This window comes from Ambystoma mexicanum, chromosome 6p (assembly GCF_040938575.1).
Source record: "Ambystoma mexicanum isolate Mex_15411 chromosome 6p, UKY_AmexF1_1, whole genome shotgun sequence".
NCBI lineage: Eukaryota > Metazoa > Chordata > Amphibia > Caudata > Ambystomatidae > Ambystoma > Ambystoma mexicanum.
The window spans coordinates 576,183,957-576,208,621 of record NC_090935.1 but is presented as its reverse complement, the minus strand read 5'-3'; the positions used below and the strand labels follow the sequence as shown (position 1 = coordinate 576,208,621).

The 24,665-nt window shown below is 44.5% G+C and overlaps 1 protein-coding gene across 1 annotated transcript in view; it reads right to left on the bottom strand.

Annotated features, from left to right (window-relative positions):
- The window catches only part of CENPH (centromere protein H), a 600,657-nt gene that overhangs the window by 252,976 nt on the left and 323,016 nt on the right, over positions 1-24,665 (bottom strand). The window lies entirely within an intron of this gene.

The window sequence follows — 24,665 nt, the reverse complement described above, 5'->3', positions numbered from 1 at the left end:
ATTCTGACTATTCTTACCTATTTTCTTTGCATCAGACTACTTACCCGTGTAATCCTGGTAACTAATTCATATGCAACACCATTCTCCCATTGGTGAATGTGAATATATGTTATATATGGTTTTGACTGACAATGCTTACCTGTGAGTTTTATATGCGTAGTGTGTAACTGCAGGCCCAATAATTTCTTTTTTTTTTTTATATACTCACTGTCTAACTTGATTTATTAGTATTGCTCTATATGGACTCATTGCAGCCCTAGACCACTGTCATACATTTCTGGAGCCTAAGCCTTGACTGCTCACCTACCTTACCTTGATTGGGTTTTGGCTAACCTCTCAGTGTCTTCCCCGTTTACCATCAATAGGGTGACTTCCCAAAATCCTCAACCAAGGCTGATTTTGGAAAAGCATCTTAACAGATGCATTTAGTCAGTTACATTAAAACAGTATACTTCCTAAAAGATCATGCTTTGAACTTGTGATGCATAGCTTAAAGCATCATTATGCCTGTGCAATTCTGCTCTGCCTACCCATGTGACACTCGCTGCATGCGGTGGATGTCTCCATCATACATACAAGTCACAGTCTAGTAACTGGCACCCACATGACTCTTATACATCACAGGATGTACAAGCAGGCAAACATATTAAGACAGAACATATCATCTTCAGGTAGGAACAGAGGCCATGTTATCTTGCTTCTTATCAATAGCTCTCATCCTTAAACAAAATAATAGCACAAAAGTCAATCAACCCCTAAAGGATGAAGAGCAGAATCCATCCAATCAGACATGACCCTGCATGCATGATGGGCCTCTAATCAACCAAGCTATCCCAATCACAATTGTGAAGGAGGCTTTTGAAGGAGCTAAAAATTAAAGATGTCTGTGGTCCGATCAATGGGGAAAGACCAACGTTCATCAGAAGCAGATGCATAAAGAATGACAAACCTTTCATTGGTTATGAATCGCAGTATACCCAGGTGTCCTTAGCATTAGAACAACTAAAGGGAAGCATATGTGCTCATTGAATGGAACAGCAGAGGCAGACCGGAGCAACTGATCACATTTTGCAACATTCAGATCCCTGTCTCTCCTTTTAATATCAGGTGGAGAACTTCCCAAGTAAAAAAGGCAGAAATCACTCCAGCGACAGTCTCTAAAGACAGGAAAGGAACATCAGCCATCTTGTATATTAGGAATCTGTTGAGGCCAGCCTTCCATGGTTGGTATTGATAAAAGACTGGACTGCCAGGAGCCGTTACAGTAGGCAAACTTCTTAGACTAGAAACATGCTCTCCGGGCAGGAACACAGGCTCTACAGACTAGGCATTAGAGCAAGCACCAGCCTACATAATGGGCCTCATAGCTCCATGGCTGCCGCCAAACCGGGCTCCTTTACCGGGTTCCCAGAGTGGGGAATTACCGGGCCATTCAGAGTTCGGAGGGCCTGGTAATTCCTCCCTCTGGGAACCCGGGCCCAGCCCTTCCCCATTCCCATGTGAGCCCCCATAGGGCTCAATGGGAATGGGAGAGGGAGCTAACAACGGGCTGATTACGACCGGCCCGTTGTTAGCTCCCTCTTCCCCTCGCGGGACCCGGTAATGACGCCTGGTTTTACTAGGCATCCTTACCGGGTCCCGCGAGGGGACCTCAAAATGAGGCGGAATGGTGTTAACGGGCCCGCCACCATTAGCGGAGCCTGTTAACCCATTCCGCCTCACTTGTAATGAGGCCCAATCTCTTCCAAATTGGCCATGTTACAATCTGCTTGCCTGAAGCTCTCAAACAAGACTGGGAGAGGGGAATATAAGCAAAATAGGCTGTCATCCTCGTCAAAGCCATGCAAAAGGGAAGTGGAGGAGAACTGTCCCAGGACATTCTACTTCCCGAGGCCCACAAAAAGAAACCCTGCAGAAGACACTGGTACACCAAGCTTACTCTCCTGCAAGCATACTCTCTCCTGCATCAGACAACTACCAGTGTCACTAAACACAAAATCCAAGACAACCAATATTATTAACAATGTCGGAAGGAAGAAGGGACAAACTGGCCTTACCAGGGTTCATAAGGTCAGTTATGGAATGGGCGTGTACAGTAGGGTAGTTTAAGGTTGGAAAGGGGAATGTGGAATTGTTTTACCAACTTAAAAGTCTTTACTTATTGAACATGAAGGCAAGTCCCTTTACGCGCACACCAGAAATAATGCAATCCCCTAGGGAAAAGGCCAAGAGATTGCTTGCAAGGATAACAAGGTTTAATTGTACAAAAGACAAGGGTGTCAGCAGAGGACTCTGCTGCTCGAAAACATTCTGCCAGAATTATCACGAATGACCAAGTTACTTACCAACTGGTAACGTTGGTTCGACTGGATGTTCCTCCAACGTATTCCACATCTTTGACATGTAATGTCCATAGCTGTGCTGCTTCAGAACTTTTTTGGCAGAGGGCGTCCTGTGTCGATGGCATCGGGTCGATGTACCTCGAAGGCCTCTGTCGAGGGTGGCGTCAGCGGATGTTATAAGTAGGAAGCATGGCGCCCGTAGCCTCAGTTCATGTTTTTTCCCTCCACAACGTGTGCCATAACCACACACCAAGCCTCCATGACTGCACATAGTCTTGTGGGAACGTAAGCTGCAATAGCATGGGAAATTCTTCAGAGGGGCAGGCTGGGAGGGCGATGTGGAATACGTTTGGAGGAACATCCAATCGAAAGAACGGTACCAGTTGGTAAGTAACTTGTTCTTCGAATGGATTGTGTCCTCCAACGTATTCCAGATCTTTGACAGACTCCCAAAGCAGTATCCGTGAACGGAGGAGGGAGAAGAATTTGGATATACCCAATCAGATGGCTGAATAGAGCACTGCTTTACCAAAGGTCATATCTTCGCCAATGAAAGTATCCAGGGAGTAATGCTTGACAAAGGTGTGGATGGAAGTCCACGTTGCAGCATCACAAATATTTTTAACTGGAACTCCCTGTTGTAGGATTGTGGATGTAGCCATGCCCCTGGAGAAATGAGCTTGCAAACCCTCAGAAGGGTCCTTGCTAGCCAATCTAACATTCAGCAATGGTGAGGATAATCCACCTGGACAAGGTCTGTTTGGTAACAGCCTGGCACAATCGGTGTCCAGTGTATCCCACAAAAAGTATGTTGTCCACTCTGACCCTGGACATCCTAGAAATATAAAAGCTCAAAGCTCTCCTAGGGTCCAACCTATGGAGTCTCTCCTGTTCCTTACCAGGATGAGGAGGATAGAAAGCAGGAAGTACCACCTTCTGGCTCAAATGAAACTCAGACACTACCTTAGGTAGAAAGGAAGGATGTATCCTCAGTACAACCCTATCCCTGCGGAACACAGTAAAGGGGGGGCTTAGACTAAAGTGCCTGCAACTCGCTCACTCTGCGAGCAGACGTAACTGCAATCAAGAACATTTTCTTGAAGGTCAACAGCCTCAAAGGACAAGAGTGCATAGGTTCAAACGGAGCACCCATCAAGAATTTCAAGACTAGATTCAGATCCCAAATCGGCACCTGAGCCCCTTTAGAAACTGGGTAATCAAAGGAATCTTAAAATAAGAACATTCTTCAGACAAGTGCTTGAAAATAGACAGCGCTGCCCGGTAAACTTTAATGGTACCCACATAAAGACCCTTGTGGGCCAAAGAATGCAAGAAAGAAAGAACCATCGGAATGGAACACTGAAAAGGATCGACATTGTGTCCTCTGCACCAGTCGCAAAACTTATGCCAACGGCAAAGGTACAGGGATTTGGTTGCCGGACGCCTTGCCGAAAGCAACACCTCCATCACGTCATCCGGGAGGTCCCAATCCTTATATCTCCACCTTTCAGAAACCAAGTGTGAAGGTTGAGAGTTTTGACCTCTGGATGGAGAACCCGACCCTCCCTCGCATGAGATAAGATCCTCTCTGTGGGGAAGCCGGCATGGAGGACAGATGGATATTTCTAGAAGGTCCGGTTACCACGCTCTCCTGGCCCAATCTAGAGCAATTAGGATTATGTGGGAGCCGAACCTCCTTAGAACCTGAGGAATGACGGGGACCGGAGGAAACACGTGCAGAAGTGGGAATGACCAATCCATGACAAACGCTTCCCCTAAAGCTCCTCTCTGAGGAAATTCCCTTGAGCAATAAGTCTCGCACTTCCGGTTGGCACCAGTCGCAAACCGATCCACTTGACGGGTTCCCCAAAGGGCGAAGATCTCCTGAAGGACTTCCTGAGCCAACAACCACTCGTGGGAAACCGCGCTCTGCCTGCTCAGAGCATCCGCTGCCGCATTCTCCTCTCCGGCCAGATGAACTGCCGAGTGTGAGATTCCCTGCTGTATTGCCCAGAACCAGAGCTGCCTCGCCTCCCTGCACAGCGGGAGCGCCCCTACACCCCCCTTTTTGTTGAGGTAATGCAATGCCACTGTGTTGTCCGTCATGATCAGGACACTCTTCCCGAGCACAATCAGCAGAAAAGCTTTCAGGGCTAGCTTGATGGCTCTCAGCTCCAAAAGATTTATGTGAATCTGGCCTCCAACGGAGACCAACGACTGCTGGCGGTCAGCTCATTGGAGTGAGACCCCCCCCAACCTGGGAGGGAAGCATCCGTCACTACCGTCACCTCCGGCCACGGTTGCCAAAACTGCTCTTCCCTTCATCAGATTCCCTCCGCTAGCCGACCACAGAAGATCCTGTGAGACCGTGAGCGGAATCTGAAGGAGATCCGACATCTTGCCCGAGAACTGCGACTGCTTGAAATTGAGGGAGAAGCCCAGCTTGTGAAGGGAGTGGCAGGTGAGGCTGTGATGCTCCAAGGCCTGTTCGGGAGAACACGCTCGGATTAGTCAGTCGTCCAGGTAGGGGTAGACGTGAATCCCCCCTCTCCTGAGATATGCTGCCACAACCACCATGAGCTTGGTGAATACCCTCAGGGCAGAGGTCAACCCGAATGGCAGTACCCGAAACTGAAAGTGCGAGCTGCCAACGGCAAACCTCAGGTATTTTCTGTGCTTCGGATGGATTGGCACATGAAAATAAGCATCCTGTAGGTCCAATGACACCAACCAATCCTGAAGTCGAAGGGCCTGAAGGACCTGAGAAAGAGTGACAATCTTGAACTTGTCCTTCCTGAGGAACTTGTTCAAGTAACCCAAGTCCAAGATGGGTCTCAGTCCTCCGTCTTTCTTGGGAATCAAAAAATATGGGGAATACCAGCCCTTGTTCCTCTCCGCCACAGGCACTAGTTTTATAGCACCTTTCGTCAGCAGGGTCAAGATTTCCTGCACAAGGAGCGGATCCAGAATTTTCAAGAGAGGTTCCCTGGTGGATTCGCGTGAGGCTGTTTTAAGAAGGGTAGGCAGTAGCAGTGGGCTATTGTTTCCAGAACCCACGCATTTGAAGTAATGGTTCGCCACTCTTCGAGATGCTGAGACAGTCTGCCCCCAACCGGACACCAATGAGACCTGGCCTCATAGGGGTTTTGGAGCGGCTGTGGCAGCGCCTGAAGGCAAAGAGGCAGCTGCATGAGCGGCTTTGGCACCTAGTCGCAGTCCACCACGAAGACCCTTACAGTGGCCCCTTTGACTGGCTACTCCTCTCGCTCTACCAAAAGAGGAGTAGTAACAAAAGGAACCCCTCCACTGCTGTCCCCTAGGACGAAAAGGCAGATGTTGATGCATAGCTGCGCCCAAAGATTTAGCAGCTGCTTTGGAGGTCTTCAGCCTCACAAGGCTCTCGTCAGCCTTGCTGCCAAACAAATGAGAGCCATCAAAGGGCATGTTGAGGAGACTGGCCTGCACGTCCGGTGCAAATCCCGACTTCCGCAACCACGCAAACCTGCATATCACAGTGCTCGCAGCCATGGACTGGCTGACACTGTCTGCCATGTCCAACCCAGACTGAAGGGATTCACACATGGCATCCTTGCCATCCTGCACAATAGCAAGAAACCCATCCCTTCTTCTCCTTTCGAGAATATGCTTAGCCGCCAGAAAGACAATTCCACAGATTGTGCGAAAATTTGGCCAAGGCACAGGTGGAGTTGGTCGATTTAAGGGTCATACTCCCAGCCGAAAATACCTTGCGTGCCCATCCATCGAAGCGCTCGTTGTCCCTATCTGGAGGGATGGTAGGGTATGCTGCCTGCCTCGAGGTGGCCGTGGCCGCCTGAACCACCAAACTCCCGGGTTGAGTGGATAGGTAGCTGGGGTCGCTGCAGGATGGGTGGTATTTCTTAGTCAATGGGCCTCATTAGGAGGTAGGCGGCTGCGGAATGAACGGTGCCAGTAAGGGACCGGCAGCGTTCATTCCGGGCCGCCCTATTAAGAGGTCTGCAGTGCATCCCGCTCTGGAACGCCTGGTCAGACCAGGCGTCCTTAGCGGGACCCGCTAGCAGACCAGGATGTTAACAAGGGGCCCGTCATTAACTGGCTTGTTAGCATCCTCCCCATTCCCATTGAGCTCTATGGGGGCTCAATGGGAATGGGGATGTACCGGGTCCGGGTCGCGAGAATGGGAAATACCGGGCCCGCCAAAGTCGGCATTGGCCCGGTAATTCCCTATTCCTGGAACCCGGTACCCGGTATGGGGGTAACCATGCCGCTAAAAGCGGCATGGCTACCTCCATACTCTTAATGAGGCCCAATTACTTGTTGACCGCCGAAGAGACTCCGGGGTGTTCCAAGCAGCAGCTACCCTTTTCTGTAATGCCACGTGAAAAGGCAACACTGTCAGTGGACGGACCTTGATCTAAAATGTCAAACCTACAGAAAAAGTACAGAAGCAAATTCAACTTTACTAGCCACCAGCTGCCACTATCACCCAGTAAGTAAAGAACATACCAAAGGGTGAATTTATCAGAGCCCGTAGGAACTGCTCTGAACAAGAAACTTTTGAAAATGAATGCAAATTACTCGCAAGGAGGTTCAGGAGAAAAGGCTACAGAAAGAAAACTATAGCGAAAGTACAAGAGAAAGCCACACAACTGAATAAAGAAAGTACCCTTACTACTCACAGACTGGATTCAACAAACAAAGAGAAAATAAGATTCATTACCACTTATTGTGATAACGTTGTTCTACGAAGAATTCTTAAGAAGAACTGGCATTTGCCACAATTAGACCCTAGCATGAAGAAACATATTGAAGACCGCCCATCTATAATCTACAAAAGAGCCAAAACAATTAAGAACATTTTAAGTCTGTCTTTCCTTCCAGAGATCAAGAATGTTAATCCAACAACAGGGCTTCCGACACTACCTAAAGGCTTTCGCAAATGTGGCACATGCTCTATGTGTAAATATGCATCCAACAGCACATCAACCTTCAAAGACAAATATGGAATCACATAAAATTGAAGATCAGATCAACTGCAAAACTAAATATGTGAGCTATGCGATAATTTGCCAATCTGACGAGATCTACATAGGATGTACAATCCGGGAATTAAGAACAAGAATAAGAGAACATTTATCGAGCATTGGAAGTCAAAACATAAACTTTCCACTCGCCCAACACTGGCAAAAGAACCACCAGTTTAATGATAAAAAATTGCTGAGGTTTATTGGTCTTAAACTAGTGGTATTAGGCCCAAGGGGCGGAGACCAGGAAATGAAGCTCAGACAAGAAGAAGCGAAATTGACATGCACATTTCGTTCAGTAGAGAGGGGCATGAACTCAGACAACGAAATGGCTTCTTTTTTGTAATAGGAAACCAACAATGATGTAAACATGTAATTTCTCCCTGACGAACGTGGAATCTGGACGGCTAAATCGAAGGACTTGCATCAGCTGGCTAACGCGCTTCCTGGAGGAGGCGGAGCTGGGTTCGGTCACGTGACCTGGCACGTGACTTTTCGTGGCTAGAAAACAGCAAGGCCACTACCCTTGCGGCGCCAAGCCCGTCAGGAGCAAAGGGCGCTGACTGTTCCACGGCTGTTCGACGCGGACGGCGCGACTTGTGATCGGGAGTCTGCTACGGATAGCCACAGAGACACCTTGCACAGCCAAAGCACAGGGTAAGTAGACACGGCGTAATAATTGTTCACCGTACTAAATTTCCCTCGCCGTGTATGGATGAGAACATGCGCTTGCGAAGCACCAAGCAAGGGGAAGAGTGTCCACTCAAAGAAGACCTAAGGTCTGCAATGAAACATGTCCCACATCCTCATGCACCATGTCGAACCAGCCCACAAGCGATGAGAGCGGAGGGCAGTCTTACCACTGCCAACAACTCACAAAAAATCTGCTTACTAAGTGACCTCCCAACGGATCCAGTACGCGCAGTGGCGGTTAAGGACATAATCAGGGAGAAGGAGAAACAGGTCTCAAATGAGACTATACAAATTATAATACCATCTGAGGGAACACACGGCGCAGCGAAACTGGCCGAGTCGCAGTCTTCCGGAGGGGAGACTAGACAAAGCCTTACCTGCGACCCTGTACAAGCCAGGAAGTGTGATAAAGACCCAAGCATTGCACTGGGCCCCAGCAGCAACACGCTCACGAAGGCGAACCGGAGCACAGCGGCCTCATCAATCAGTGCTGATGGCCATAAAGACAACGCTGAGCACAAACAGCAGCAGCAAAATACAGGAAATAAGCACAGTTTAGCTCCAACAAGCAACGTGAAGGCACAAGTACATGCTCCCACTGACGAAGACAGTGCATAAGTCTTGTCAGACCAGACAGGGATACCACCAAAACTACAAATAAACATCTGTGCAGTCAGTAAACTTTCAACGGATCATAATTGCAAAAAGAGATCAAGAGATAAATGCACAAAAAGCATTAAGAAAAAGCTATCACCACCTAAAAAACAACAAGCCAGCAGAGGCAGCACGATTAAAAAGCTAACATATACAAGACTGCGGAAAAATCAATCTCTGCGAATTTTGACCGATTTTTTTGAATTTCAGCCACACACAAAAATCAATATGTGTGACGAAATCTCTGACGCGGAAATGCTCGCAGTAGAGACTGATTTGCCACCCCCGGCAAAACAAAGAAAATGCAAGCATATAAGTAAAGACTTCCCTGACTTACTAATAACGCCTGAAGCTCATCATGCAGAAGTAACGGAGCTGCGAACCATGGACAAGTCAGATGGACTTATTAACAGAGAAACAGCCCCGGAAATGCCTGCTCATAGTGGAACTCAACCTATGAGCAATATTCAGGATCAACAAAATATGGAAAAACAAACGAAAGATGAGCAGCAAACAACACAAAGTGAGATTGGGGAAGAAAACACCACACTGAGGAGTGATCTCTCACTCACAAAAGATAACCATACTAGGGCTCCTTCGGTACAAGAATCAACACCAACAAATACACCGTCAGGACAAATGGATGGTGCCCTAAGGAAAGCAAACTTACTCTACTTCCCAGGCATTGATAACAGTGAGAATCCTACAGAAGGTGATCGACAACACCCCATAACCCCTAAGGACTTAACAGAAGCACAGTTCAATTTCTCAACAGATGCACAAGTGCATGAGCTCAGAAAAGTGGCCACCGAATTTCTGACAGCTACAGATGGACACGCAACCCAAGAACATTCACTTGTGAATTCAATTACTTCCGCGAAAATAAACAGCACCCCTAAAGACAGGAGGGCGTCAGTAGCAAAAGAAATCATATCCAGCATACAAGAATCAAACATACATCGACCATTGGTAAACACCATGACACCCACAAACATAGGGAATGCCAGTCAATCAACACAAACACTAAGTAAGCGGTATTCTGACTCCGGGTCAATACATCACGAAAACATGAGTCAGCAAACAGCACACTCATCACAAGAGATGAACACAAAGAAAACGGATCTTCAAGGCATAATGTCAGTGATAACCATCGCACTGAACCCTTTCTGCAAACTTTATGAAACATTGCATGAAACGGTGAAAGATCAGCAGGTGATGTTAGCTATGATCCTCACAAAAGTATTGTACTTAGAGACCTATATAACAACAAAGGAAACTGTTTCAGAGCCAAAAGACAAGCTGGACACACAAGGACCATATTTAAAAAACAAAGGCGCAGCACCATATCTTCATGCTCAAACGCAAACAAGGAAAGAACACACTGCACACGAAATTGGAACACAAACCAACATAGTTATCGACCTTACAGAAGAAAAGCGCGTCAGCGGCATGAGGGCAACGCAAGGTGCAGTGCAAAAGCAAACTGATGAACTCATTCTCAAAGGAAGGTCGCCGCTGCATTCAACATGCCAGGCCTCCAACACACTGTTTGTCTTAAACAAGGCGCCTGTAAGTAATCAGGTTGAAAAAGACAAAAATGAACTTATCTACTCCATTTTTGATATGACCAACGGCAAAGACAAACTGAGTCTGGAAAACCCAATGGTAAATGCAAACCACAATCCTACTACGAAAACAAACATCAAGGCATTACAAATAAGTACATTAAATAACGATAGTCCACACAGTAGACAAGTACAAGAAAAAATATCGACCACTGACAAAAAAACAAGCCAGAAGGCTACTACCACTAACAACACAAAAAACTCAAAACTGAACGAAATATACAAAAAAACACAATGACAGAAGTAGTTCAGCGGCAAGAAACTATTCGTCTGACTCCGACCCAGTAGACGCATTATTAGATCTTAGCATCTATCCTGCTGACGACTCTTGCTCAAGTATTACACCTGATCAACCTAAAAACAAGGCAAAATCCTATCATAAAAATCAGCACACCTCCGCAACTCCGGGAGCAATCAATAAACCTAATAAGGAGCGCGACTTCGAAACCCTAGAAGAAAGGCGTATTCGCCTAGAATATCACTTCAAATCTAATGAGGCAGAAAAAACGTACGAGGACAACAAACAAGACAACAAAAACATCAGACAAAGAAATAACCCAGAAGAAATTCAAAAGCGATAGCCACAGACAAGAGAGGGACAAGGAACGCAGAAAAGGGACAGAAGAAAGACCTAGGCAAAACAATGAAACTTCAGTAAAAACAAAGAAATCGGAACCGTCGAATCAAGTTGCACGTTCGATCTCCTGTGGTGCTCAAAACAAGACAAACAATAGACACACAATGAAAAAGCATCAAGGGAGAGATGCAGACATTAGAATTGATGAAAAAGAAAAACATAGACTAAGTCCCCGTACTCAAGCAAAGCACAGGACTAAGAAACAAACCTCTGGAGATATGCATCACAATTCTAATAAACACACAAAGTACAGACGGATAATAAAGATGTCACAACGACGCTCGAACACAGAAGATCTCATTTTGAACAGGAGAACTGTCATGACAATATTTAGCAAAATTGGCAATCTACGCGAAATCCACACGGCAGACATAAAAATCGTGGAGCCATGGCATGACAGGTCGGGAGCAATCACCTTACTCCATGTAAACTCGAACACAATATACACAAGAATCCTAAACCAAAAACTTGACATCTATAGACAGGGATTCCATATTGAGGATGTTTCAGTCCAGCATGGAAGTCTCGAAGCGCTATCCCGGAGACGACAAAGTGCCTCAAAAGACAGACATGAGAACCCTGGACAAAAGTCTCCCCTAAATCAAAAGGGGGAAAGAGAACATCAGAAAAAGTTAAATGTCAAAAAAACCCCAGTTAACCGAGAATCACATTTGGGTAAGGACCAAAATAAAACACGCAAGGATGAGCAACAAAACTCAGAACGTAATCTGGAAACCTACTACCCAAGAGAGAGAAGTCGGAACAGAAAAGAACAAAAATCAGACAACAGTCACAAGCTAAGCAATGAAAAGGAACACAATCAAAAATCGTACAATTCAAGGGAGGAAAGTCGAGATAGAAAAGAACAGAGACCAGTCAACAGTCAGAAACTTACAAGCACAACGGTTCTAAAAACAGCGGAGCTGCAGAAGAGCGAACAACCAAAGATAGACACATCTCGAAACATCAAAACAGGGCTATGGGCTTGGTTGCCCAAAATGCTCGCAAATCATCGGACTCAATAGCCATCCATGAAAGAAGATCCATCTACATGCGACACACCAAATGAAAGGCCGACACGACTAACCCTATGCTCCTGGAACACCAGAGGTCATTCCCACCTAACGATGCCGGGTGGCCCAAACTTACGGGAATACGACATCATTTGCCTACAGGAAACGTGGCTTCCAACAACCCCAAGATTGGAAGGATATCAAATCATTCTAGTCCCGGCCATCAGAGGAAGTAAGGGGCGTCCAACCTCAGGATTGCTGATAGCATGTCGCAACGGAACTAGAATTCAAATTGAGAAAATCTTACTGACAAATCAATTTCTGTTAGCAATTGTAATTTCGGTGCAGGTTCAGAGCAACCAAAATGCACAATTCAGAAACGTAGTTATAGCTAACGGATACTGGAACCCAGCGGCAATAACAACAAAAAGATTCATTGACTTGTGTGAGAATCTACTTGTAACTGCAATGATTGACTACCCTGCAGCAGATATCATCATGTGCGGCGATCTAAACGCCACTTGTAATGAGACAAAAAAATCAACAACAGTAGCACAACAGGCTTCAGCACATAGAGGAAAAGAATGGCTAAAGTTTTGTGAGCCACATGGTCTTCATAACTTAGACGTTGCATTTCCAGCATCAGATAGGCCACCCACGTGGGAGCGTCTACCCGCAATAGCCACTATTGATTACATATTTGTATCTCAGTCGCTATTACCAATCACTGAAGCATTTACGATACATCGCACATCCATGAGCGACCATAATCTACTTGAAACAGCCTGGTCTCTAACTAGCAAAATAAACACGCATTATAACACTCAAATTGAAGCCAATGCGCAAGGCCTAAGACTAAGAATAAAGCCTGCAGAGATTTGCGAAGTAACAAAGAAATACATTGAAAACAAAACTTTAGAGGTCACTAATGGAATAAATTATCAACCATTACTGATTCCATATATGCATCAAAAACGAGGAAACGGATCAGCCTACGAACAAAGTTCCAAACATGTCTTCAATAAGGAATTAGTGGAGACAAGGCGCAACTACAGAAGAGCGTTAAGAGAAACACGTAGGGCACCAAACATAGATACCACGTATGCCATAAATGACATTAAGAAAAGGTACAAGGACTGGGTGAAATTTCATCGACAAACTATACCAAGCGGATGCAGAGAAGATAACCAAAGCCCTCGTCACCAACAACAGCCGAGAATTCTGGTCTCTAATAAAGGACGCAGACAAAACATCGAATAATCAGATCCTAAATAATATCAATCAAGCAACTTGGGTAACGCACTTTACCAAAGTTTTTCGATCAGCCTTATGCACATCTGATAAAGAGCAACAAGTAGACACAGTACCCTGGGTTGACTTACAACAAGAAGATGACATCATGAATATCATCACCAAACTAAAAAACTCCAGAGCACCAGGCCCAGATGGGATTTCAAACCCAGAGTTAAAAAGCCACCCAAAAGAGTGGGCAAGTCTAATGAGTGTCATATTTCGGCGCTGTACAGAAACTCAGTCCATACCACACTCTTGGACCAAAGCGATAATCATCCCAATCTATAAAAAAGGCAACATGAACAATCCCGACAATTTTCGCCCGATTGCCCTATTGGATGTAATGGGTAAGGTGTACGCCTCACTCCTAATGTCCAAATTTCTAAAATGGGCAGCAGGAGCAAAATGCAATGACCCCTTTCAAGCAGGATTCAAGAAAGGCGCAGGCACAACTTGCAACATCCTATTATGCAGCACGCTGAAAGCAAACACACTGCAAAACAAGCAACATCTATATGTTGTATACATTGATTTTACTCAAGCCTTTGACCGAGTGGAAAGACTAATACTATGGGATAAATTAAAAGCGTGGCAATGTCCCAAGGACCTACTTGCTCCAATCCAAGCACTACATCGCGATACCTCAATGAAAGTTCGTTTGAATCGTAATGGACTGCTATCAGACGAAATTTACAGTGAACGAGGTGTAAAACAAGGATGCCCGTTAGCTTCTGCACTCTTCTTGACTTACATTGGAGATATCAACTGCATAAATGAAACAACGAGAGCATTTCCGCCAAAGCTGGGGCAAACGAAGATCGGGCACCTTCTGTACGCCGATGATTTAACCATATTCGATCAGACGGAAATAGGTCTGCAGCGAAAACTTGACGCTCTTCAAACTTACGCCATAAAAAATCACTTGGAAATAAACACGAGTAAAACAAAAGTCATGATTCTTCAAAACAACGGCAACAAAAAAAGAAATCAACAAAGAAATAGCTTTAAATGGCATCTGGGAAAAATCAATCTTGAGACCGTTGCCCAATGCAAATACTTAGGAGTATTAATGGACAGCTCTCAAAAAGAAACAGCCATGCAGGCAGAACTTTATGCAAAGACCAAAAAACTAGCTGCCCAAGCTAAATTTGTGGATGGCAAATTTGGAAAATTCTCCCTAGTACCAACCATCAATTTCTATAAAATAAAAGTGGTACCGACAATCACGTATGGTGCAGAAGCAATACCCACCTTACCAACAGGTTTGTGGTCCAAGTTGGAAGCGCTGTTTTGGCGCATAGTACTACATCTTCCACCTTCAGTATCAGGGACAGCAATCAGGCGTGAATTGAGCCTACTATCGTTAGATTGCACAGTCCTTTGCAATTCCCTCATGCTGTACAGAAAATGTCTAATTGCACACAACAACGAAGTCTTTAGGCTACTAAAATGCGAAATGGACAGCAGAAAATGCAAAATGCTAAACGACTGGCAAGACAAAAACCAACTAATTCTGAAGAACATCGCATCTGAAGATCAAGAGCTCATAAGCAATCCGTGCAAAATACTAAAAAAACTAAAAGACGATTGGGCTACGACAATAGATAACGCATCCAAACTAAAACTCGCTTTGCATCTCCCTGGTAACACTCTAAAAAGGAATGAGTTACAAAGATATGTCAACCAATGCCCAAGCAAACACGTACGAAATGCAATCCTGCGCGCACGGCTAAACTTGTATAAAACAAGGGAGATCCTACATATTCGCGGCCAAGATACAACAAATGGATGCCGTTTGTGCGAAAACAACTTTGACCCTCCAAAAGAAACACTAAGGCACTTAATCATGAGCTGCTCAGCCACAGCTAGCATCAGATCACAGTATCTTGCCCCGATGGCAGGGTTTGATATTTTGGCAGAAGAAGAGACATGGTGGGCTCGATTAATAGGAGGGGAAAGAACAACATGGCAAATTGCAATGGCGCAAATGGTCCGACACATCGAAGTCAATCTATTAAATGAAAACGATAAGTAACAGATAACGGAACCAGATGAAACGGATGCTGTAATAATTCAGACTAATTCAGACTAACGCTGCGCGAACTTAACAACAAAAGAGAGAAACACCCTGGCAAAGACTCTGATGATAACGATGATGATAGAACTTGAATTTTGTATTGTAAAATCATATTTTTTGATCAAACAATAAAAAAAAAAAAAAAAATATGTAAAAATGGCAAAAACCCACCAAGGGGCAATATTAAAAATTATGCAAAAGAAACACCTTGCAGAATTCACACATTGAGGTGACAAGGGCCTTTTTCCCAACACGACTTTTCAGAACCAACGGCATTCATTACGAATAGACTGACTAAAGCATAAACTGGTACCCCACCTACTCCGCATCATTCAAGCAAAAGCAATAGACGAGAGGATAAGGACAAAAAACCATTGGCAAACGCAGCATAAAAATTAAGCACAATTAATTTTAAAAGTAATATTTATCACTAATTAATTTAGTAGTGTAAATTAAAGAAACACGAGATCAACGAGATTCTACAAGTACGATTTATGTATGAGTAAATGTAGTGCCACACGAAACATGGCCACCAAGGTAGAAATCAAGGATAATTGGAACACGTGACAACGTGAGGCAACATGACGTACACTTTATTTTATTTATTTTCATCTATTTTTATTACTTCACAAGACCTATCAGGTCTAAACAAGCCTTTAATCAGCGTAAACATACTAATGTGAGTCGAATATAAAAAACACGTTAAATGGACTCACACAGTTCCATATACTAAACCAGGATTCGTGCCCAAAGTATGGCTGCCGTCAGTGGAACTGGAAGTAGGACTATGTTGCTAGGCAACACTTGTATTTACAGAACGGAGCTCGGCAGGAATGCGGAGCTCACGAGGACTTATTTGCACGAGAACAGGAAAAGAAGGTAAGCGTAAATGTGGGGCTCCAGAGGCACATCTTTGACCTTTATACACGAGCAGACACATGTTTTGCTCGTGTTATAACAATGATGTCATTACGGATACAGAGAATGCAATTTGAATCATTCAAGCGCTCTCGCAGTGCCGCCATGCTATTGAAGTCGTTTTTTCACAAACGAAGGGGAAACATTAAAGGACAGTTTAGCCACCAAAATGACACCGTAATGGATCTTTTAGTTATGTGGATGTTTTACAAAAAAGTGAGCGCTTTCTAGCGCCGCAATACTTATTCAGTTGCCTAAAAACAAGGGGAAACTTTGAAGGACATAGTAGCCCCTTTTTAAGCACATATCCTCACAGAGGAGTTTAGGAACATTCTAACACAACATGCAGTCCGCATACCGCTTCACATTTAAACCACAGGTTTAATCTCAACTTAGAAGGAGAGGTCTTTTCACAAACAATTTCATTGATATTCAATATATATATATATATATATATATATATATATATATATATATATATATATATATATATTTTTTTTTTTTTTCATATAAAAGATTCCAAAACCCTAATACCATTTGAACCATGCATTCTAAACATGATCAAGTAAATGGAACGAAACAATTAACACATTTATGAGATGAATGGCTACAGTGATAAGGTTTTTAAACAAATGTAATTTTTCAATTTTTTCATTTTATTATTTTTTTTCTGATGTTCCTTCTACCATTCCCTAACACTCCGACCATTTACCCCTCCCTCAATGGCCAAACTTTTTGAATGGGGTTCTTTTGTATTGGTTGTTTAAAATTACAAAAATATGCACTATGGGTGTGTTTGACTACTTTGCACTTGTAAATGCGTGTTACAACTGTATACACCATTAAATGTGAATGGTATATATTTCTTTTATGATTTTGTGAATTTGTAAAATAATAAGCCCTGATTTGAGAAAGACGGAGATACTGTCGAAACACGTGTTTTTGAGAAAGACGGAAATACCGTCGAAACACGTGTTATCACAGAGGGCACTGCTATTTGCAAAAAGTTAAAACCAGAAACATAAACCTGCATTGGAAAACTGAGAAAGGGGTCAGGAGTCTTTTTTCTCAGAAAAACGTGGGAGCATGGGCTACATGTTAAAGTAACTGCAAAGCTTTTCCCAATATTAAGGAGTTAGTATATTTAAACATCTCAAGGTCCTCTGCCAGGCAGATAGAGTAGTAGTATCTTTCCCATGAATTATTGTTTCATCTAATGTAGGAGAAACGTTGAATATGGGGGATATTAGACGTTTCTCCTGGGTTAGTGATTCAAAATATTCAGCTTCTATTCTTCAACAGCCCAATGTTGACCGTCCATTCATTGCGATGCAGATGCTCCAGATCTGGAAATCTGAGCTGTCCTAAACAATATGGTGAAGACCTTACTGAACATCCTATACCCTATCGGACTCACACCTTGACAGAGTGACCACATTTATTCAGCAACACAAAACATGCCTATTCTAAGAGGAGACATCTACTATTGGGAGGTAAACAACTTGTTGTATAATGACAGAACAGCTAGTGGGAATCTATGTGATCACTGCGCCGCCTGCGCTGATGAAAAGGTCGACGCAAATTACGGCGCAGTGCAGTGATAAAATCGATTACTTTACCCACTTCCCTCCCCAACCCCACATACCCCTGCTCGACCCCACCACCCCACTTACCTTCACAGCGGCACACTTTTCTGTGCACTGCCGACTCCCCACTATCCCTGCGGTGTCGATACTTCCCACTTGCGTAGGTTGGAGCTGACACTGCAGGTGCTTTTTTTTTTGGTTAAACTTTCTTGTCCCCCACTTACCACAATGGTAAGCGGGGGACACGCCTGCAACCCCTGATTCCCGTTACTGCCCCTTGGAGAGCGGGGGACACCCCTGCAACCCTGGCTCTGCTTGGGGGCAGTAATGGGAGTCAGTATTTTGTGCGCCCCCAAAGTCTTGGTGACTCCCGGGGCGCACAAATGAGGGTTACATTTCGGTACGTATTTGCTCATAGACAAGAGACCTGCCTGAGTTATTAAGGGTTAATTGATTTTTGAAGCGTGCACCAAATGCTTGCCGACTTCAGCTTTTTCGTTTTCCACTAAAACAGGTACGAGACTGCAGCAGAAGTTCAAATTGACCTTGGTCGGTGATAAGACTGCATTCCAGAAATGCTTCCCTGGGGACTGGCCAGTCTCTAAGAGGGAGGGCTGGGGAGGAGGAAGTTGGAACCCTGGTGTAGACAGTACATTGCCATGAAAAATAAGTTAGCAGAAGCTTCTAGAAGATAGCACGCAACAGTTGATGGGCAGGTACAATTGATAAAAGCAAAGGGAAGACGCCAGGGAGCTAGCATCGTGCAAGTAGGGCGTCTTGGAACGGACGTCTCAAGCAACTGTTCTAGTCTGCTGTGTCGTATTGGGTGCTGGCCTGTGGGGAAGCGAGCGAGGTCCACCAGTCCGGTGTCCATGAGGGTTCCCTAGCACAGCATGAATAAGCAAACAAACGTAAGAATTGCGCTCCTGCAACTAAGGCATTACTGTCAGCACAAATTCCTGTGCAGTTTGTAAGTATCATTTGCTATTTATCTACTTATTGTGAAAATAAATGCAAAGTATAAAGCGTTTACCTTTCTTCGGAGTGAGTGTTTCTAGCAGAGGCAAACCTGCAGTGTGCTTGCATTGGGCTAGTCCTGGTACACGCACACACATTGGTCCCTTATTGTACACAACCGAAGGGAGAAGCACCGACCATCAGAATATCTCTGTTCGACAACAATTCTTGTGTCGAAATAGCTGTAAAGCACAACAAGCCTACTTTTTCTTCCAAATGTAAAATTCTTTGGTCAAGAAACATCATAACTGGCACACTCTCCAGGTGTTCTTTTGGGAGTGCACATGAAACTTACCGAGAACAATCTTATTTTCTGTAAACTCATTCCTACATAGAGCATGCACAGCATCCTCTCGAAACATAGGACCCAGGATCAGAAGCCTTAAAAAGTACCAGAAGATCAAGCAACTTGAATGTTTTCTTTTCAATTAAAAGACTCTTGTTGTTCCTATCACAACTCTACACCACGTTATTTGCTGGTGCCATGACAGCAAACCCACAGGTCATCATAGAATAGCTTCAACATATATTGTTTGGCGTCGCTTCTGGTAGTCAACCGAGGGGAGCAATGTTAAGGCTGGCAGCTCATGCACGGTTTGTGCTCAGGGTAAGCACTCAACTGCCCAGCCTATGGGCAAGCCGCTCCAGCCTTCTATACCAGCTGCACCCTTGCACACAATATTAACTGACTCTGGATTTACTATCCTCAGTCACCCAACCATTGAGGTAACCGTTGACCATTTTACAAAGATTGCACATTTCTCCCCCTTATCCAAAATTCCCACTGCACCCGAGATGGCGAAAGTATTTCTAAAGAATATTTATTACCTTTATTGCCTACCGTCCACCATCATATCTGACAAAGGCTCACAGTACATATCCAAGTTCTGGGCAGTATTTTGTAAAACCATGGGTATTGAAAGGGCATTATAAACCCAAGTCAGGTGGAAAGGCTAAACCAACCCACATCACAATATCTCTGGTGATTTTCTTCTGCAGCACAAGATAATATGGTAGGACTGCTCCCCACAACTGAGTTCACATATAACATCATACATGCTTCAAATAAGAAGAGTCAATTTTCCTTTTTTTTAGGATCCATCATTGCATCTGTCCTAATCGGCCTTCTAGGAATATGGCATTTCTCAATCATCTACTAAACTGATTCTAATGGGACATAAAGAAGTTGCCCAAAGGGCAGCTCAAGCCAGAGCATAGCAATATGTTAATCGCTGTTACAGAAAACACTGAGTGGAAAATTGGAGATCAGGTTTGGCTTTCTACTGGCCGTCTTCCGAAACAACTCATATCTTCCAAGTTTTCTCCTAGATGCATGGGCCTGTTCCTGATCATACAGAAAATCAATCCTGTTGCCTACAAACTTACATTTCCATCCTGCTGGAGTCGGATTCAACACTCCCAACAGTTTTCCAGGGCATTTTGCACCTCTGCCAGCTCCTGTTCTCAAAGATGACACAGTGGAGTATGAGGTGAATCAGATATACAGTTCCTGTCATCACCGCAGGCAACTTCAGAACCTTATCGATTGGAAGGGCTACACTACTTGGAACCAGCTACCCACGCCCATGCTCCAGGTTTGCCCATGGACATCCATTGCCAGTGTTAAGATGGATTTCCCAAATCAGCCTTGGGGGAATGATTTGGGAGGCCACCCTATTACAGTGAACAGGGAAGACACAAGAGGTTAGCCAAACTCAATCAAGATATGGTAGCAGAGGGGCAAGGCTTAATCGCAGGAAGTAGTGTGCAAGTGGTCTAGAGCTACAATGTGTCCACACAGAGCAGCACCAGCAATTCAAGTTAGACAGCCAAGTACAAAAATACAAGTATTCATTAGGCCTTTAAGTTTACACACCAAGCATATAAAACGGTGAGGTAAGTGTCACACAAATCCCTTAAGGATGCTGCGGACGGTGCGGATCGTGTGGATGCTGGAGCGGATGGTACATCTCTGTATCTCCTATATATGCTATGTACCTGTACCCACATATTTATCTGTATACCAAGTTTACCCCTATCCTTCCTGTTGCTTTATATATGTGTGTGTCTCTATGTCCCACTCAAGTGCCTGGTCTCAGGCACTTTACTGATAACCACCCTATCACACTACTATGCTTTCTCTCTCCTATACACCATCATTCAACTAGAACAAAGCAATAACAGGATAATGCGGCCTAGCTGTTCACATGCGAACATGACCCCACAAACACTGCATCACCCTAATAAAACACAGCTAGCTGAGCACATTCCGTTCCTCAGGCCTAACGCAGCCAGAACTCAGTCTGGGTGTCCACCCTCCAGACTGAACACATCCAACTGATTTCCTCAACACCACACCTACCGCTAAGAAGCAGCTATGATGCAACAACCAAACCAGCTGCACACATATCCAGTGTTCCCATACGACACTATCTCTCTCTACTGACTTGAACTGCGGTTCCCGAGTGTGTTCACACTACCAGCACTTTGAAGTCATACCAATGATTTATAAGGCGTTTTATAAATGCAAAGTAACATAACATAACAACCGATTTATACATTCACCATTAGGAGAAATAGAACAGCATTTTATTCAATGACCAGTGAAAACCAGGTAAGTACTCAGATGCATATAAATAAAAAGAACTCTAGAATCAACACAAAACTGCTTCCCTCAAACTTATAATGTCCAACCCTTAGATTGTTTGGCGACTTGTGCCCAAAAGTCACCAGTTCCAAAGTATTCATAACTCTGGTAGGTTTATATAGAGATTTGTAGTGCCAGTGCTTATGATTAATAAGTCACAAAATGTTAGATCAAGTTCAGATCAGGATTTAACTCAATCCCAACACACTAGGATAGGCCTAGGGAGGATCCTTAACCCAGGTTCCACCACCAAAGGTCAGGTCAGGATAAGTTAGAGTCAGGACTTCACAATCTTGTTACCCTATGGAAGACAGGGGGAAAAGCAACAGGTATGTATACTTACCCCCTGCCTCACAGTTCTCCAGATACTGCTTGCGGAGGTTCCAGACTTCATTACAGAGTTGTTACTTAGGCTTTGTTCCTTACGCGAGGGTCGTCTAGACAGAAGAGATACTTTGTTTCGCAGGATTTTGTTTCAGTCAGTTGATGTACTTGGGAATCATGCTAGACAGCTTCCAGTAGAACACCCAAACAAAGAAAGGCGAAGCCTCCTGTGAGACAGATGGCCACGGGACACTCCAGGGATATGTAGACAACAGGATTCAACAAAGGTCACCATGGTCAAGTGGCGACAGGTGATCGCCCAGCGGTGAACACTGGAGCAGGCCTAGTACAGCTTGCCTTCGTATGAGATGGCTCCACATGTAAGAGCAGGTGACTTGTGGCACAAGATGAAGATCTGCAAAGATCCAAGGCCCTACTCCGAACAGCAACAGCTGCAGCAAAGTAGCCCAGGAGACTATTGGTCAGTCCACTAGTTGTTCCAGGTACACTTCCGAAAAGCCACCATGGATCCTTGAGCAGGGGTCGAGACTGGTTCTTCCCACCAGTCCAGGCATCAAAGGTCTTCTTGAGATCATGATAGGGAGCAGAGCTTCACCAGGGCAATGCCGGAGTGTCAAGGCTGCTCTTCTTCATAGAAGTTGTGGTTCCAACGGTGATGTAATGAACAGTTGCAGTAGTCTTACTTTTTTCCAATCATGAACAACAACTGGTCACCACATCTGCCCATCAACAGACCTTCAAGCACCACAAATATGGATTGGGACTAGACAATCCAAGTCCCCTTAGCTGGCACACACATAAACCACTGCTTAGCGCACGAAAGCCACAACGTTCCCCGGGACAGGGATTTCCATACAAGATATCTACTGACTTGAGAAGCCGGGAAGGGTGCAAGAGAATAAGGCCAAAAAACAAGCGAAAAGCCTTGGGCAAAGCCATTTTAGGGTGCTAGCCACCTTTAGCAGCCATTAGCGGTAAACACAAAAGTTCACAAATAAATTTATCAAAAATTAAAAAAATATTACAGTTGCCATCAGCTTGTCTTATGCATATTGTAAATGTAACCAAAAAGCCATTATATAAAAAGATATAAGGATACAAAGTATCCTAACTACACTTCACTGTAAGGTGATATGTGCAATTGTAACAATACAAGAATTCAGAACGAGAAACCTTGTCTCCCAGTACTGATAGGGACTAGCCAGTTTCCCCATAAGAATGAGTCAACGGGCATGGGAAGTAAAGCAGAAGGCTTTATTTACCTCCAAAATGTCAGTACCAGATTCAAAACAAGCGAAAAAGAAAGTTGCTAAAGAAAACCTCTCCTAACAGCAAGCACTCGTGAACGTACAGCGTGCCATGCTCAGGATTTGGGCATGCAGTCAGAATTGTGCAGCCCCTTCCATCCCAAAAGATGTTCAGGTAGACCGCTTATTGGCATTTTAAGAAAGTCGGATGATTTCCCGGTTGCTTCATTACCTCAAGAGTGAACGTTTGTTAGTCTAGTTTTTCTAACAACATGGCAGCCACTTGCATGCAGCCTGTTTCCGGTCCTCCAGTGCATAGGGCTGCGGATATAGTGCTTTCCTCTGTTTCATCACAAATAAGGTACTATGTTTTTCTTTATTTCCCTTCCTTATTTTGTTTGGTGCTTTGTTGTCCTGAAACTGTCTAGGCCACATCGACATCTTCCCTTACCAAAGTCTCTTTTAATTATCCTCCCCTGGCTGATTGTCATGTTTTTGTTTACCTGGAGACTCACCTTACCTTCCCTTACTATTCATGTGTCAAAGACTATTGACATCCTTTGGTATCCACTGCCTCTCTGAATCAGATGCAGACCTTCTTCTGTTCTCCTGAACCCCTACCATCCCCCACAGGGTTTTTTCTGCCACAGGGTTTTTCCCTTCTGAAACAGAGGATGCTCCTCTGGGAGCCCCCTTGAATGGTGTAGGCGGACATGGTGGCGTCTGCACGGGATAGCCTTTGTATTCTTGCCAGCTGCGCACCAGATCTACAGGTGAGCCTTACATTTTAAATTGATTGAAGAATTTATTATGGGCACCAGGCAGAGTAAACCATATTCGGGCGCAGATGACCACCAACCATGAGAACATAAAGAGGAGCAGGAGTATCACTAAATGAGAACTTAAATAGAAACTTTTCAACCTCTTTCTAAAGAGGTCCAGTGTCTCACACATTCTGATCTTCAATGGGGGTTGGTTCCAGACCATATGCCCAAAAACTCCACATCTTCTATCTCTTATGGAGACACATTTGGTTTGTGGAACACAGGGCAAGAGTTTATCTTCCGACCGCTGATTTCTACTTGGATGGTATAGTCTGATATTTTTAGCGAGAGTCTGGTGCAAGTGCTTTCAGGCATTTGAAAACTAAAGAGGCCGTTTGGAACTTAATTCATTCTTCCACCGTCAGCCAGTGGAGGGATCTCCGCACTGATGACACATGGTCCCGTTTCCCAATCTGTCCTAAAACTCGGACTGCCGCGTTCTGAGCTCTCTGGAGTCTAGCCACTTGTTTCGATGGGATTCCTGCTGGCAGGCTGTCACAGTAATCCAGGTGGGGGTTAGTCATTGCCCCACCACTACTGCCCTGTCTTCTGTTGGAATAAACGGAAGTACATTTTTTTAGGGATCGCAATGCATGAAAGACTGCCTTCACCTTTGCCCTTACCAAGGTCTTGCTGCCCAAGTTCTCGTGCCACAAACAACTCAGATTCTATTTTTTATTTTTTTAGAGTTCTGCAATTGTTCCCCTAAAATCAACAAGGGGG